Here is a 16,835-nt window from a genome sequence, read left to right as displayed (position 1 = left end):
CCAGCCTATAAACCTTTAACCCTAATGAGAGTTAGGACTTAATGGCAATGGTATAAGGGCCCTTGTAACAATAATGACAGCATTGACCCCGTTGCAGATTCGATGGCCTTCAGTGGCAGTAGGAGCTCATTAACTTTATCCAATCAGGGGTAGCAGCAAGCGATACGGTTTTTGGAATGGAGAAATCTAGAGGTGTCTATGTACAGTGTTCAAGATAGGCTCAGTAAAGTATTCACAAGGTAAACATGTGTGTGCAAAGTGTCCCAGTGAAACCGTAAGGAAGGATTTTTAAAGGTAGGCGATTACCCTCTTACCAATGACCAGGCTGATTTAATGCCTTCCGGACAGCATGCGAAGCTCAGAACACAAGTTGGCAGGTGACCAAAGTGTTGCTGGATGGATGTCTGACGCACAGCAAGCAGTGCTAGGCCCCTCTTATACGGGTTGGAATGTTGTACACCACAGGGTAGGCCTCGACCTCTCTGTCCATACACGTAGAGAGCTGTTTCACGTCAGGCCCAGGAGGAAGAAAACACAGGGTCGGGTTTTGGCTTCTTTTATAACTCCTCCCAGCAATCTCTCTGATGGTAGCAAAGATCTCTGGAATATGTAGTCCAAGGGCATAGTCATGAAAAGCAACTATCAGTCTGAGGAACTACTCATCCCATAATCCCTTTAGTTTGGCTCACAAACATGATGCCACTGGGCACTAGAGGGCCGTGCAGGGCAGCTGATAGGCCAGTACAACTGGCCCTGCTGTACTGGGCCTGACCAGCAGGGGGGCCCGGGCAACCTGAACAGCAAAGTAAATTTTCATGTAAAAAAAAAATTATTCTCCAGCCACCGATCATCCCATACCCTATACAACCCCCCCCCCCCCCGACCGCCTGCACCCCCCCCCCACATATAGATATTAAAGAGGTCTGTTCTCATCTGAAAACAGTATTTCTTTTGGATAATCAAACCTATAACTGGCTGGAGAAAAACAAATATCACATGTAGACAAACCTACACTTTGTTTCAAGGTGGGGTCTGGGGAGGGGCAATGGGTGGGGCCAGGGGTGGGGCTGAAGGAGGGACCATGGGCGGGGCCAGGGAGGAGCTGAGGGGGCCCCGTCAGGTAGGCTGTACGGGACCTCATGATTTCTATCAGCGGCCCTGGGGCCATGTGATAAAAACACAGAAAGATCACTGTGCTTTTCAATTGTAATCCACATTCCTACACCCTCCCCCCACTTGAAAGTCTTTGGTCCCTAAAGACAGAACACAACCTGTGGGATCACTTTACAATGTCATAAGAACTGAATAATTAATCATCTGGCAAACTAGAAGTTGCAACAGTTAACTGACCCAACAAAGGATCCTCTAACAGTAAATTATATACATCATCAGGCAAAGTCATATAACGTTTGTGATAGGCCAATAACAAGTTAGTGGCCCACCCAGTAGTGTCAGGAGGTAGATTAAGGTCATTCTTGACTAAAGGTTCTATAAAGGAGGCAAGTGCTTGACTGGAACATTGAGTAGTAGGTATGAGTTCATCATAATCTCCTCCAAGTGTATCATACAGCAGTCTTTTTAAAGGGCATATCCTCTGTCTCAACCTTGAGTAGATGTTTTCCAGTGGCTCTGGTCCTTGTTCTGTCCCCCAGAAACTGCATACAGATTCAGGTTCCACTTCAGGCTCTAATCATGGTTAAAGCTCTGGTTCTGGTTCAGGATCCGTCGCTCTTCGGCTGTTAGTAGGAGGAGTGAGAGAAGCCATCACACTAGGCACTTCACTGGGTTCCATCTTGACCCCCTCATCTCCCTTTGGTGAGTGAAAATCTGTTTCAGTTTTAGGCAAAGGAAGACGTATCCTCCTCCTAAAAGGTGTCTTTTGACTGTCTTCTTCCTCAGTACCAGGGACAATGGAACCGTCTTCTGAAGGAGAAACCCACAACCAATCAAGAGCTTATTCTTTGCTATCACTCTCCTCTTCAGGGAGTGTGGGTGGGCAAGCTTTCTGGGCCATAGGCCTCAGCGTTGGGGACTGAAAAGTCTCTAAGCAAGGGGGCGAGAGTACTCAAACTCTGATATGGATAGCAAATGGTTTCTATGCCAAGTCTTCAGAGGGCTGGTCTTTCCTTCAGGCTGAATCTGGTACACAGGGAGAACAGGTAGCCATTTACAGACAATGTAGGGTTGGGAACACTATCGATCAGCCAGCTTATGCTTCCCAGCACCCCCAGATTGTGATCTTCAGGTTGTAAATCCTGAACTTTCACTTTGAGATCAAAGGTTTTTCTTGTTCCTTTGTTCTCTGATGGTAGAGGCCTCCTTGTCTTTCTCATAAGCCACTTTTAGATTCTTCGGAAGTCATTTTCAAGGGTCTCTTGGGACTGGATAACGGCTTTAAAGCGGTTGTAAACTCTTTACAACCACTTTAACCTACATGTAAGCCTAGATTAAGGCTTACCTAGATTAAGGTTTACCTGTAGGTGCTTGAAATCTCTCTCAGACCTCCACAGTCTAGCAGATATTTGTGTAGCACTGACCCTGAAGGAGCTGCTGGTTTTGTTGGACTTACCGTTACCTTCTTGACCTCGTCTCCGTCTAGGGGTTTCCCATGGTAGATGGCCCAAAGAACTGCAGAAACTGACACTGGATCCTCTTTTTGGCATATTTATTGAAAAGATAACACAATTTCTCACTGTAGGGTAGAGGGTTAGGAAGAAAGTTCAGGTACTTTTGGAACTGCAAAAATAGAAAGTCTCTCAATATAGAAATCCAGAGAATTACTTTTCACAACTGGATTCTTACAACCACCGGATAGACCTCCTCTCACTAGGCCTAGCAGCCGGTAAGGTGTTAAGTAAAGCAAAGTCTCTGCCACAGACTTGGATGTAGAACATTTGAAAAGCAAAAGTCTCTGCCACAGACTTGAATGTAGAACACTTGAGAAGCATAAGTCTCTGCCACAGACTTGAATGTAGAACACTTGAGAAGCATAAGTCTCTGCCACAGACTTGGATGTAACTGATGGACGTAGATAAATTTAGAGAACTATGATATGGTAGCTTTATCTCTCAGCCGGTCCGACGATACCCTATGAAAATAGATCCGCAAAGTGTCCTTCAACTGAGCTTCCAGACTCCTTCTGAGAAACCAGCCTTATGCATGGCCTTCTCCCGAAGAGTCCTCCCCTGCATGCTTCTCCAGTTGCTGGGCCTCTCCCTAGTTGAGATGGCACCGGACCACCTTTGAATCATTTTGACCTCATATCCATTCAGGCTGTCCCTGCAGTTGCTTCGCCTGGAGCTATCCAGCCCCGAGACTCAGAATTGCATGGATCCGCACCCCAGGCCAGGAGGGCCATGGGGGCTGGTCAGGGGGACCAGGACCCAGAAGCACATGATGTCAGTACCTTAAATACCTTCCCCCAGAATGCACAGCAAGACAACATTCCCACTGGCCTGGTTCCGAGAGAAAGAAGGCATTCAATGCACCCAGCCAAACTGCGATCTCATACCCACCGGCGGTGACAGCAACACCTAACGTCAAGGAGAACTCAGTGCAATCCAGCTAGACTGGTACTGAAACAATAATTTTGCAAAATTAGCCCTAAAACCCAACTGTGGTTTTAGGAATATTAATTTTCAAAACAAACAGCCCGTGCTCTTCAGGACCCGGCGCTACATTTGCAAATTGTTGTACGACGATTTCTTCTGCACATGCGCCAGAGTTGGAAAGTGCACGCTGTGCGTTTCTAGTTCGGGTCATGCCATTGAAGGGGGCCCCCGAAGCGCATGGGCGGGAGGGACATCATGCAACATCACGCAACTGCGACCAGTCACAGAGCCAGAGTTCGGGCCCCAGAAGGAAGAGGGGTGAAGAATGGACGCTCGCTATTAGCGAGGAAGACGGGGACATTGCGGGCTTCTCCTGCAGGTGTCACATAATGGGCTACTATGCAATGCATAGTAGCCCATTATGCTTTACCTTTGCAGGGAATGAAAGAGGAAGTAACATACATCAGGGTTTACTTCCTCTTTAACAGACCCCAGGATTTGGTTTTAAAATTTTTGTTTCTGGTGCAGACCCCACAGGTACCGACATAATCGTTGCAATCGGACCTTAGACCTGGTTACCAAAACGACCGTTGCAATAGCTCTACTGTCTTGGTTACCCCAAAATGTCCTGCCAAGGCATGGTCATAACAGGCTAAGGATGTGTTATTGTTCAGTTTAAATAAGCTGTCTGGTGCCAGAACGTGCCTGTGCAATGCACATCTGTTAACCGGACTTCTCTTACAGTAGTCCTAGATTTCTTTATGTTTAAGAGTTCACATAATCTTCTGATCAGTTTGCTCTCAAATTCCCAACCTTGATCCAAATGCAAGCTCTGCGGCAACCAGTAATGAACGAAGAACTTCTCCACTAGAGTCTTTATGTTCTGATAATGTTTACCAGAACAATTCAAAGAAGATATTGGCACAAAGAGGAGATCTGTTAAGTTTTGGGCAACAGCGCCAACTCAGCAAAGGAATTCCTCTGAATAACACAAGCCAAGATATTTGTAGGTAAACAGTTAATTATATACACACATGTACAGTTGAATGCTGCTTGCACCTGAAAGAATAAACAAAGATTAAGTGGTTATACTGACAGATTTCAAAAAGGGAGACCTCGGCCAGCCTATAAACCTTTTGTCATGTACCTGGTGGTAGAGCCTGATATGCAGAGGACGGCCTCTCTTACAGCTCGGATTCGGGGGCCCCTGATAGAGCTGACAGGAAGCACAGAGGTGCAGAGTCGCACGAGTGCCTGGCAGGATCACTGAACCCAGGTCTAGACTGGAACTCCTGGTAGAAATGTGAAGGGGTGCAGGTACTGCAAAAGTCCAGGAACAGCAAGCAGAGAGCTGGAACAAGCTGCCACTGGAACTCCACAGGTAGTGGTGCTTATGCAGCTGCAGGAGGGATGGTGGCACCTCCAGGACTGAAGAGAAGGCAGGTACAGGCAGGGTGTGTCATACACAAACGGGCACGTCAGGAACTGATGCGGAGGCAGGAGCAGAGTCAGGATACAGTCCGGGTCGGTAGTGGGCTGGCAGCGAAGTAGCAGAGGGAGCAGGGAGGTGTGGAGTGGAGGACAAGCTGGGGTCAGAAGCAGGCAGAAGGCAGGAATGTCAGGAAGCAAGCCAGGTCACAACAGGAGCAGGTATCGGATAAAGCAAGGTAAGTCACACAGGGAACTCTGTAGAGCAGACAGCATTGAGTCTGGGTACTGACCCTGTTTAAATAGCCCATTTTGGCGCAATGAACTGTCACAGTCAAAATGGCAAGTGCCCCCACGGCAATCTCCTAACAGGAACTGAGGTTCTGTGGCTACCATTTTGGTTGCTGGCATTGCCTTCCTGACATTGCCCCCCCCCCCCCCAATGGGCAGCCTCTGGATGCCCAATTTGGCCCACTTGGCAGGATAGGAGTTCTTGAAGGCTTGAATCAACTCTCTGGCATGAATATTACCTTCCGGTTCCCAGGAATTGTCCTCTGGCCCATTCCCTTTCCATTGTATCTGGTACTCAACCTGATTTCTCTTCTTTCTGCAGTCTAAGATTGTTTCATCCTCAAATTCTTCCTCTCCATCAATTACGGGTTCAGGTGGACCAGAGTTTCGTCCCAGAAAGGGATCGGAGACAGCAGGTTTCAGCAGGCTTATGTGGAACACGGGGTGAATCCTAAATTAATCTGGCAGTTCCAATTCATAAGCAACCTCGTTAATCCATCTTTTCACCGTAATGGCCCCACAAATGTAGAGCCCAGTTTCTTCTAAGGGCAGGTCAATTTCAAATTTGTTGTTGCTAGCCACACTTGGTCACCAGGATTCAGGATCAATTCTCCCCTTCTCTTCCTGTCAAAAACCTCCTTATTATATGCTTGTGTCTTGCCCATTGTTTCCTGTAACAGTTTGTTATTAGAGTTGAAGAAATGTATTGTTTCAAGAACAGCAGGTACAGGGCAATCTGGTATTGTATTAGACAAGAAAGAAGGATGGAAACCAAAAATCCCCTCTCTCTTCATCGCTGGAGCAAACCTGGCAGTATGCTGCAGCTTGTGGAACATGACTGCCAGATTGCTTTCCTTCTTGAGCATCCCCTCTCTCTGCGCTCACGCTATTGCCTTACTCTAGCTGAGTATCATCATCAGAGCCTACAAAACACTGGGCATCCTCCTGGAGCATGTACCCAACACTGTGCTCAAAGAGTTCAGGAGACTCCTCAGGAGGACGTGGTGGGTCTAGGGAAGGAGTCACTGATGATGACATTGAGAAGAGGGAAGACAATGCGTTGGCAGCTGCTTTGCTAATACCCTGAGCCTGGGTGAGAGAGGATGAGGAGGATGAAGAGGGCTTGGTCATCCACTCTACCAAGTCTTCGGCATGATGCGGCTCAACACGTCCAGCTGCCGAAAAGAAGGAAAAGCGTGTCCCATGGCCACATGCTGATGATGACGATGCACTACGTCCACGACCAGCACTGTTGTCTCTAGACACAGAGCCTGCTTGCCCTCTTTAATGAGCTCGCGCCTGTCTGCCTCTCCTTGTTGGCCTTCCAGACATGGTAATGGCCTGAAGGGAGATAGGAAAACCAGCAATTGGGTAGTGTATATTGTGCTGGAGGCACACAACACCCACTAACTCCTGCAGATGGCAGATGGCTCAATTAGAGAAGAGCTATATAGGTGGATATAACGGTGTATAGTGCGGTCAGGGCACGCAGACAACATGCACAATCTCCTACAACTGACTACAAGCTCTTTTACAAAAGAGCAATATAGCTAGCTATATAGTATAGCTAGCTATATAGGTGGATATAATGGTGTATACTGCGGTCAGGGCACGCAGACAACACCCACAAACTCCTGCAGATTGCTAACAGCTCAATTACAGAAGAGCAAGAACGCAAAATCGGCCGATAATGAATGGTGTATACTGTGTTGAAAGTACACAGAGAACACCCACTAACTCCTACAAACGCCAACACACTACACAAGGCTGCCGTGCTGGCGGCCTTATATAGTGTGGGGCGTGTACTACACAGCCTGAGCTATGATTGGCCACAGGCATCCTGCCTGTGGCCAATCATGGCTCTCCTCGCTGCCGGCGCTGTGATTGGCCAAGCATGCGGGGTCACAGTGCATGCTTGGCCAATCATGAGCCAGCAATGCACTGCGATGGTACAGTGCATTGTTTGCCGTGAGCGCCACATGAATTTGGTGCGAACGGCCCATAACGTTCGGTATTCGCCGAACGTGCGAACAGCCAATGTTTGAGTCGAACGTATGTTCGACTCGAACACGAAGCTCATCCCTATCCAGCACAAAGGCTTTGCTTCATGCCAAAGCAGCCATCCTTTGCCAATAGAGTGCCTCCGAGTGGTGAATGGCTCCCCATTAGGGTTTATTTAATTTGTTTCATCAAGTCTTGAAGTAGAAGGAAGTTCCCAGAGGATAGAATGGTATCTGATTTACTGAACATGCGCTATACCACATCAGGTTTTGTATTCTTGGATCCGGGCCTGTACGTTATATTGAAGGCAAATCTAGAAAAGAATAGCGCCCACCTGGCTTGCCGGGGTTTCAACCTCTTTGGTGTTGAATATTCAAGATTCTTGTGATCTGTATAGATCAGGATTGGGTGTACAGCCCCTTCTAGTAAGTACCTCCATTCCTCCAGGGCGGCTTTGATGGCTAGAAGTTCACGGTCCCCAACATCATAGTTCCACTCTGCAGTTGATAGGTTGTGGCGAAAAAAAGCGACTGGATGCAACAGAGCCATAGATCCCCGCTTCTGTATTGCTCCGACCGCTGTTTCTGAAGCGTCTACTTCTAATGCACGATCAGACTATCCGGCGGACATGGGCGAGATTGACACCTCGCTGGCCCCGTCACCTGGTATGGACTTAAAGGGGTAGCCCTACGCCGAAAAAATGGGGTGGGGGTCCCCCCAAAGTCCATATCAGACCCTTATCCGAGCACGCAGCCTGGCCGGTCAGGAGAGGGGGTGGGGATGAGCGAGCGCCCCCCCTCCTGAGCCGTACCAGGCCGCGTGCTCTCAACATGGGGGGGGGGTGCTTGTCCCCATGTTGCACCTTGTCCCCATGTTGATGAGGACAAGGGCCTCTTCCTGACAATCCTGGCCGTTGGTTACCAGGGTCTGCGGGCGGGGGGCTTATCGGAATCCGGGAGCCCACTTTAATAAGGGGACCCCCAGATATCGGCCCCCCACCCTATGTGAATGAGTATTGGGGTACCATGTACCCCTACCCATTCACCTGGTGAAAAAAAGTGTAAAGAAAAAAACACAACACATGTTTCTCGCCGGACTCCTCCACTATCTTTTTATAGCTCTTTTACTAGCGGTGGCCCGGTCTTCTGTCGCCGCCTTCTCTTCTTCTGACTTCGGGGGTCTTGTCCCCCTCTTCGGTTCTTCTTGCCGGGCCTCTACTTTCTTTTTTACAGCTATTTTACTAGAGGTGTCCCGGTCTTCTGTTGTTCTCATCTTCTCTTCTTCTTCCTTGAGATGTTGACTCGACACTCTCTCTGGCCGCAATGACAGGGACCCGTTGTGCTGAGACTTATATAGGGACAAGGGGCGGGGTCACCGGGTGATGTCACATGGTGACCCCACCCCCTTATGATGTTACAGTCCCAGCATCCTCCGGGACTGTGACATCAGAAGGGGGTGGGGTCACCATGTGACATCACCCGGTGACCCCGCCCCTTGTCCCTATATAAGCTGCCGCACAACGGGTCCCCGTCATTGCGGCCAGAGAGAGCGTCGAGTCGACATCTCAAGGAAGAAGAAGAGAAGACGAGAGGACAAGAAGGCAGCGGCGACAAAAGAAGACCGGCCACCGCTAGTAAAAGAGCTGGAAGAAGAAAGTGGAGGCCCGGCAAGAAGAACCGAAGAGGAGGACAAGACCCCCGAATGGGGGAAACGAGACCTCCGAAGTCAGAAGAAGAGAACAAGGCGGCGACAGAAGACCGGGCCACCACTAGTAAAAGAGCTATAAGAGCTTCCCCAAAGCACACCCCCATGTTGAGGGCACGTGGCCTGGTACGGCTCAGGAGGCGGGGGGCTCGCTCGTCCCCACCCCCTTTCCTGACCGGCCGGGCTACGTACTCAGATAAGGGTCTGACATGGACCCTGGGGGGGGCCATACCATACCAGGTGACAGGGCCAGCGAGGTGTCAATCTAGCCAATGGAGGCGGCAAAATTGACTTCCTGCGCTAGTCCCGTCTACCTGGAGCCGCGCTCAAAATGAACAGACTTTTCTCTGTGTGTGGGCAAGTCCGTTCATTTCAAAAGTCCGGCGGACTCCCGCCATGATAGTCCAATCATGTGTACGCGCAATAAAATGTAAGGCAGAGCTGGATCAGGGTGTTGCAGAACAGATGCGGATGTGAATAGTTTCTTTAGAATCTCAAAAGCGGTTTGAGCTTCCGGGGATCAATGTAAATCTAGTGCCTTGTTTGGTTCATTTTGTGATGGGGGATATAATTGCTGAGAATCCTATGATGACTTTTTGATAAAAGTTTGCAAACCTCACAAATCGTTGAACACCTTTCTTATCACTGGGCGCTGGCCATTCCAAGATAACTTTTTGGGGATCCATCTGGATACCTTCGGCGGAGATGATCAGGCCCAGAATCTGGATGCTTTGATGTTCAAATACGCACTTCTCAGGTTTGGCATAAAGTCCATGTTTTCGAAGACGACTCAGTACACTCTTCATGTTGTTTCAGTGATAGTCTAGAGAGGGAGAGAAGATTAATATGTCACCAAGCTAAACAACAACAAACAGATCCAGGAAATCTCGGAAGACATCGTTAACCACTTTCAGACCGGACCATTTTGCTGGCTTAAGACCAGATCACTTTTTGCGATTAGGCACTGCGTCGTTTTAACTGACAATTGCGCGGTCGTGCGACGTGGCTCCCAAACATTATTGACGTCCTTTTTTCCCACAAATAGAGCTTTCTTTTGGTGGTATTTGATCACCCCTGTGTTTTTTATTTTTTGCGCTATAAACAAAAAAAAGCAACAATTTTGAAACAAATGCATTATTTTTTACTTTTTGCTATAATAAATATCCCCCAAAAATATATTAAAAAATTTTTTTTTCCTCAGTTTAGGCCGATGCCTATTCTTCTACATATTTTTTAAAAAAATCGCAATAAGCGATTATTGATTGATTTGAGCAAAATTTATAGCGTTTACAAAATAGGGGATAGTTTTATGGCATTTTTATGAATAATTATTTTTTTACTAGTAATGGCGGCGATCAGCAATTTTTTTTTTTTTTTATTTTTTTTTTTTTTTATTGAGACTGCGACATTATGGTGGACAAATTGGACATTACTGACACATTTTTGGGACCATTGTCATTTATACAGCAATCAGTGCTATACAAATGCACTGATTCCTGTGTAAATGACACTGGCAGTATAGGGGTTAACCAGGGGGTGGCAGTGTAGGGATTAAGTGTGTCCTAGGAGCGTGTTACTAACTGTGGGGGGCTGGGCTGTGTGTTAGTGAACACTGATCTCTGCTCCAATCACAGGGAGCAGAGATCAGTGTCACTTGCTGCTAGGCAGAACGGGGAGATGCTGTCTACTTACGCATCTCCCCATTCAGCCTCCCTGTGAAACGATTGCGGGTATCCTCACGGCGATCGAGTCCGCAGGACCCGCGACCGGACTCACAGGGGTCCCGACGCGATGTCATGGTGACATTCTAAAAGGGACGTACCTGTACGCCCTTATGCCTGTCCGTGCCATTCTGCCGATGTGTGCCGGTCGGGAAGTGGATAATGAAGTGCTGAAAGGTAGCGGGGGCGTTGCAAAGTCTGAAGCCCAATACAAGGTATTCCAAATGGCCAAATCGTGTGTGAAACGCCGTCTTCCATTCACCCCCCTCTCATATAGGCGCCTCGAAGATCCAGCTTTGTGAAAATGGTGGCAGTACCAAGTTTCTGGAATAATTCAGGCACTAGTGGGAGAGGGTAGCGATTTTTAACAGTGACTTTATTAAGTTCACGATAGTCCACACAGGGTCATAGCGAATGGTCTTTCTTTTCTACAAAGAAGATTCATGCTCCAGCAGGAGACGTGGAAGGGCGATTGAACCCCTTTTTGAGGTTGTCATCAATATAATCTTTTACTGAACAAGTTTAGACTCAGACAAGGGAAACATTCTGCCAAAAGGCACTTCAACCCCAGGGAGGAGCTTGATTGGATAGTCATAGGCCCAATGATGAGGAAGAGTCTCTGCCCCTTTTTTGCTAAATACATTCAAAAAGTCATGATATACTGCTGGGATGACTTGGCAGGCTTCAGAATCTGCGTCAAGGCACAGCAGGGAAGGTTGGTCAAAATGGCTTTCTTGCCAGCAGTGTTGAAGGCAATAGGGAGAGAGATACTTGATTTCTTCTGTGGCCTAGTTAATATGCGAGTTATGAGCTTTTAACCAAGACATGCCAAGAATGATCGGGAACAGAGGAGAAGTGATGGCATCCAAGCGTAGCAGCTCTTGGTGGTTTTTAGCAATGGTGTTGGATAGCTTGATGGTTTCATGAGTAACCAACCCGGATTTAATGGTGGAATCATCTGTCAGATGTACAGAAAGTCTCTGAGCCTTGGGTTTTAGTGGAATGTGGTGTTTTGCAGCAAAGAATAAGTCTATGAAACAGCTGCAAGCTCCAGAGTTAATTATAGTGGGATCCTGGATAGTTTCTCCTGGGAGCTATAACAGAATGGGAAGAGCAAGGTGAGCAGAGATACTGGGCAGAGATGGAGTAGAAGTGGATGTAACTGAGAGGCACTTATGGATTTTAACTGGGCAAGACCTCACATAATGTCTTGATCCTCCACAGTACAAAGATTCAGCTGACGTCTGTGCTGGCATTCTTCTGCGGACAGTGAGGGGAGTAGTAGGCCAAGCTGCACTGGTTCTGGTGTGTCTCAAGCAGATGCGGCAGGAGCAGGTGAAGAACTAAAAGAACCCGGCACTCGTGGTAACATCCATACTGGGCGTGACTGGCCAGTGGCTCATTCCGATCTTCGTTCCCTCAGACGGAGTCAATCTGGATAGACAAGTTTATAAGTGCCTCCAGGGTAGAAGCAACCCCAGTCTGGGCTAGTTTTTCTTTAAAGGGCTCAGAAAGACTCATATGGAAATGATAACGCAGGGCAGCATTGTTCCAGTTGGTGTCGGAACTCCAGCGACTAAATTCTGAAACGTAATCCTCCACTGCTCTGCGGCCCTGCTAAAGCATATGAATAGCAGCTTCTGCAGTGGTAGTTTGCTGGGGGTCTTCATATAACTGGGCCATGGCTTCAAAGAAGGAGGCTAAGTCCATCAAAGACAGGGCCGTCTTACCGAGTGGGCAATGTAAAGATGTCTGTGCAAAGTGTCCCAGTGAAACCATACTATACTAAACCATAATACTACCATACTAAACCATAATTGAGCCATGGCCTCAAAGAATGCATCCACCGAGTTGAGAATGGGATTCTTTTTCTCCGGCAGATGATGTGTCCAAGACTGAGGTTTCTCAGACAGCAGAAAGATGATGGACCCCACTTTAACAGTCTCTAAGGAAAAAGTTCTGGGCTGAAGGACCAGATAAAGCAGGCAGGCATTCTTGAATACTCTGAACTTTCTTCGGTCACCTGAGAAGCATTCTGGAGTGGGTACTCTTGGGTCAGGGGGTGGAACCATCACAGTAGGAGTGGAAGCTGAGCGTTCTTGGACAGGTGGAATGGATGTGGCGACTGCAGCAGGTGGATAAGGAGTTGCTGCAGCAGAGGACAACCTCAGGTTCTGTAGGCGGCCCTTCAACTGGAAGTACCCATCCTGAAGATTCTTCACTGCCTGAGTTAGCTCTGCCACTTGCTGGCACAAAGCCTCGAGTGGGGAAGCACCTCTGTTGGCCTCGGACATACTGGCTGGATGATACTGTCATGTACCTGATTGGAGGCCGAAGTACTGAGAGGGCTTCCCTTGCAGCGTGAAGAGCGCCCCTGAAGATGGTAACAGGGAGTACTATGTTCAGGGAAGCAGGGGTTGCCAGCTGCCACAGGCTGAGGGGATGAAGAGATGTCCGCTGGATGGCAGCTGATGAGCAGGATACACTGCTGGGCAGGAGTCCCTCAGGAGTACCAAGTGAGACTTAGCAGAAGAGAGAGCCAAGAGCAGAGTCAGGAGCCAGGCCAGAAGTCATGCATGGAAGATCAGCCAGGAGTAAGGCAACAAGCAGGGTCAAGAGTCAGCCGTGGTCATACACTGTTAATCAGGCAGCAGTGGAGTAAGAAGTGCAGGCCAGAGGTCATACATGGATCAGCAGGCAGAAGCAAAGTCACTGGAACAAGCCAAGGGTCAAAGCCAGGAATAAAGATAAGACAGGTCAAAGGCAAGCCAGGTCGGTAACAGGAAATCCAATAATAGCAGGAACAAGAACTCGGGAACACACAGGGAACCTGAAGATCATCCAGCAACCTGAAAATTATATTAGGGTTCCACAAGGGTAAAAAGATTGAGAAAGGCTGGGCTGTGTTGGTCTTGTGTCATCCCTCGTATGACATCACTCATGCAGGTTTCGGGATCCTGTTAGTACCCTTTGGCCCTTCCAACAGCCAATGAGCAACACCTACCTCAACAGAAAGCAACAAAGAAATTGCAGACTGGATGCTTCTACGCTGCTGAGCAAAAGAAGGAAGACCTGTGACCAGAGTTTTACCTAATTGGTTGGGAACTAGACCTTTAAATATTTTTCACAGTGGAGTGGGAAAGAGTCCCTTCTTAAAGATGAGATATAACCTAAGTTCTGTGTTATCCTCTGCTACCAGCTTTCACAGAACACCTAAAAGTATTGTTAAGATGGCAATGGTAATGTGCTTCCTAGAGCTGTGCTACGTAACTTGCTCTGCACTCTTTCTGCATCCACCAATCACATTTTACCATACAGAGCTGGTGTGAATCCCATTGGTAGGCAACTTCTCTGTACTGGCTTTATTTTGCAAAAGGTTTTCTGTAGGGGATAGAAGGTTGACAATATTAATCCAAACATTACCAAAAAAGCACACTGTTTTAGTCAGAAGGTCTTGTTGACTATTTAACCGCTTGCCGGCCACCCAACGTAGAGTGCAGATCGCACTGCATTACTTTCTTTCCCAGTCTTGGTGGCCGGGGAAACTGTCAACAGGGACCCGGAAGTGACGTCATACACGTCACCTTCAGGTCAGCAACAAGAAGGGGAAGTCCACTCCCCTCTACCCAGTGGCACCCACTTATAGTGGCATAGTTCGCACTAATGCGGTCAGTTCAATGGCTTTCCAGTTCCAGAAAAAAAAAAAGTAGAACATGCTGCATTTTTCCTGCACTGGACTGTACTGGAATGCAGTAAAACATATCAAAATGCGCCAGAACGCACTGGAACGCATCAAAAACGCATCAAAAATGCAACGGACCCCAGTAGAGTAAAAACGTTTTTGTGGTGGGAACCAGCCCTACTGCCCAGTACACACGATCTGAAAATCGTCTGAAAAATACCGATTTCACAGTGATCGTACGATGATCTGAGCGCTTTTGATGGCCGATCGCGACAGTTTATCCGATGGTGCAAGCAGGAAAATCTTCCTTGTGCAATACCAGATCATACGATTTTCGTTTAATCAGTACAGTTGTCACCCGAAAATACAATACAAATACATTGCAACACGGGACAAAACTTTCTAATATTTATTCTGTCATATGAGAATTTACGTAACTTATTAGTATCCTATTCAATTTTGACTTGTGACTAGCAAGTGAAAAATAGTTGGAGGGTTGTTTCCTCCGATTTCCAATCGTGTGTACAGGGCATTAGGTTCCATTCACACCTATGCATGTTGCTTTTGAGCGTTTCTGCAGTGCTTTTTGGTATGTTTTTTGTGTTTTGTACCGCAAATTAGCATTTTGCCCTTTTTTTTATGTTTTTTTTTTTTTTTTAGGCAAACTTGTTTGGCAGAAACTGCAAAATGCAAGTTGTGGCAAAATTGCAGTTAAAAACACACTACATGCTTTTCTGCAGCTTCTCTATTGAACCAAAAAAAGCAAAAATTATTCAATAAAAACAGTGATTTGCATTTAAAAAAAGTCCCTTTCCAAAAACACAGAGGCACAAAAATGCAGTGATCTGAACGTGTTCCATGGGGGCGCATGTTAAAAATAATGTCCTGTGTTTTTGCAAAAAAAATAAAAAATGAAAAAACGCATTGGTGTGAATGGAGCCTAAGGCTAGGTTCACATATATACGAATTGGGCGCATCCAATTCGCATGACAGGCGAGTGTGGCTGGCTTTCAATGGAGCTGGTTCACACATGCTTGGGGCGGCTGCGGTGTGAATTTGAAAAGGGCTCTGTGCGTTTCTGGATCCGTTCAGGTGCGAATTCAGGGAAAAATTAGCACCTAAATTGCACCTAAACCAGTGAACAGGAACGCACCAGACTCCGGACTGCAAATCGCAGCTGGACATACACTATATTACCAAAAGTATTGTGACACCTGCCTTTACACGCACATGAACTTTAATGGCATCCCAGCCTTAGTCTGTAAGGTTCAATATTGAGTTGGCCCACCCTTTGCAGCTATAACAGCTTCAACTCTTCTGGAAAGGCCGTCCACAAGGTTTAGGAGTGTGTCTATGGGAATGTGTGACCATTCTTCCACAAGCACATTTGTGAGGTACCGCACTGATGTTGGACAAGAAGGCCTGGCTCCCAATCTCCGCTCTAATTCATCCCAAAGGTTAGGTCAGGTCTCTGTGCAGGCCAGTCAAGCTCCTCCACCCGAAACTCGCTCATCCATGTCTTTATGGACCTTCCTTTGTGCACTGGACCAAATCATTTGGTGGAGGGGGGGTTATGGTGTGGGGGGTTGTTTTTCAGGAGTTGGGTTTGGCCCCTTAGTTCCAGTGAAGGGAACTCTTAAGGCATCAGGATACCAAGACATTTTGGACAATTTCATGCCCCCAACTTTGCAGAAACAGTTTGGGGATGGCCCCTTCCTGTTCCAACATGACTGCACACCAGTGCACAAACCAAGGTCCATAAAGACATGGATGAGTGAGTTTGGGGTGGAGGAACGTGACTGGCCTGCACAAAGTCCTGACCTGAACCTGATAGAACACCTCTGGGGTGAATTAGAGCAGAGACTGCGTGCCAGTCCTTCTTGTCCAACATCACTGCCCGACCTCACCGGGGTTTGGGGTGGAGGAACTTGACTGGCCTGCACAGAATCCTGATATCAACCTGATAGAACACTTTTGATTTAGAGCGGAGACTGTGAGCCAGGCCTTCCCGTCCAACATCAGTGCCTGACCTCACAAATGCACTTCTGGAAGAATGGTCAAACATTCCCATAGACACACTCCTAAACCTTGTGGACAGCCTTCCCAGAACAGTTAAAGTGGTTATAGCTGCAAAGGGTGGGCCAACTCAATATTGAACCCAACAAAGTTTGGGATGCCATTAAGGTTTATGTCCGTGTAAAGCAGGCGTCCCGATACTTTAGACAATATAGTGTATATGCAAATTGGATGCAGATGTAGCACTCTGGAGTTTAGGTAGGGATGCTCCTCACAAATTTACTTGCCAGGAGTGGTCGATTGTTAGAGATCTATTGATTCCTCACTCAGTTTGGCCTGATAGCACTTGTCTCTACTACAACTAGGTGGCCGGGCACTTGGTGGTGCTAGATATGAGAAGGGCAACGCAAGGTCAAGTTATGGGTTTATGGGGTATCTCAG

The sequence above is a fragment of the Lithobates pipiens genome, unplaced genomic scaffold, assembly GCF_037356315.1.
Source record: "Lithobates pipiens isolate NorthernLeopardFrog02 unplaced genomic scaffold, aLitPip1_a1.2 Scaffold_19, whole genome shotgun sequence".
In the NCBI taxonomy this organism is placed as follows: domain Eukaryota; kingdom Metazoa; phylum Chordata; class Amphibia; order Anura; family Ranidae; genus Lithobates; species Lithobates pipiens.
Note: the sequence above shows the minus strand (reverse complement) of the source record.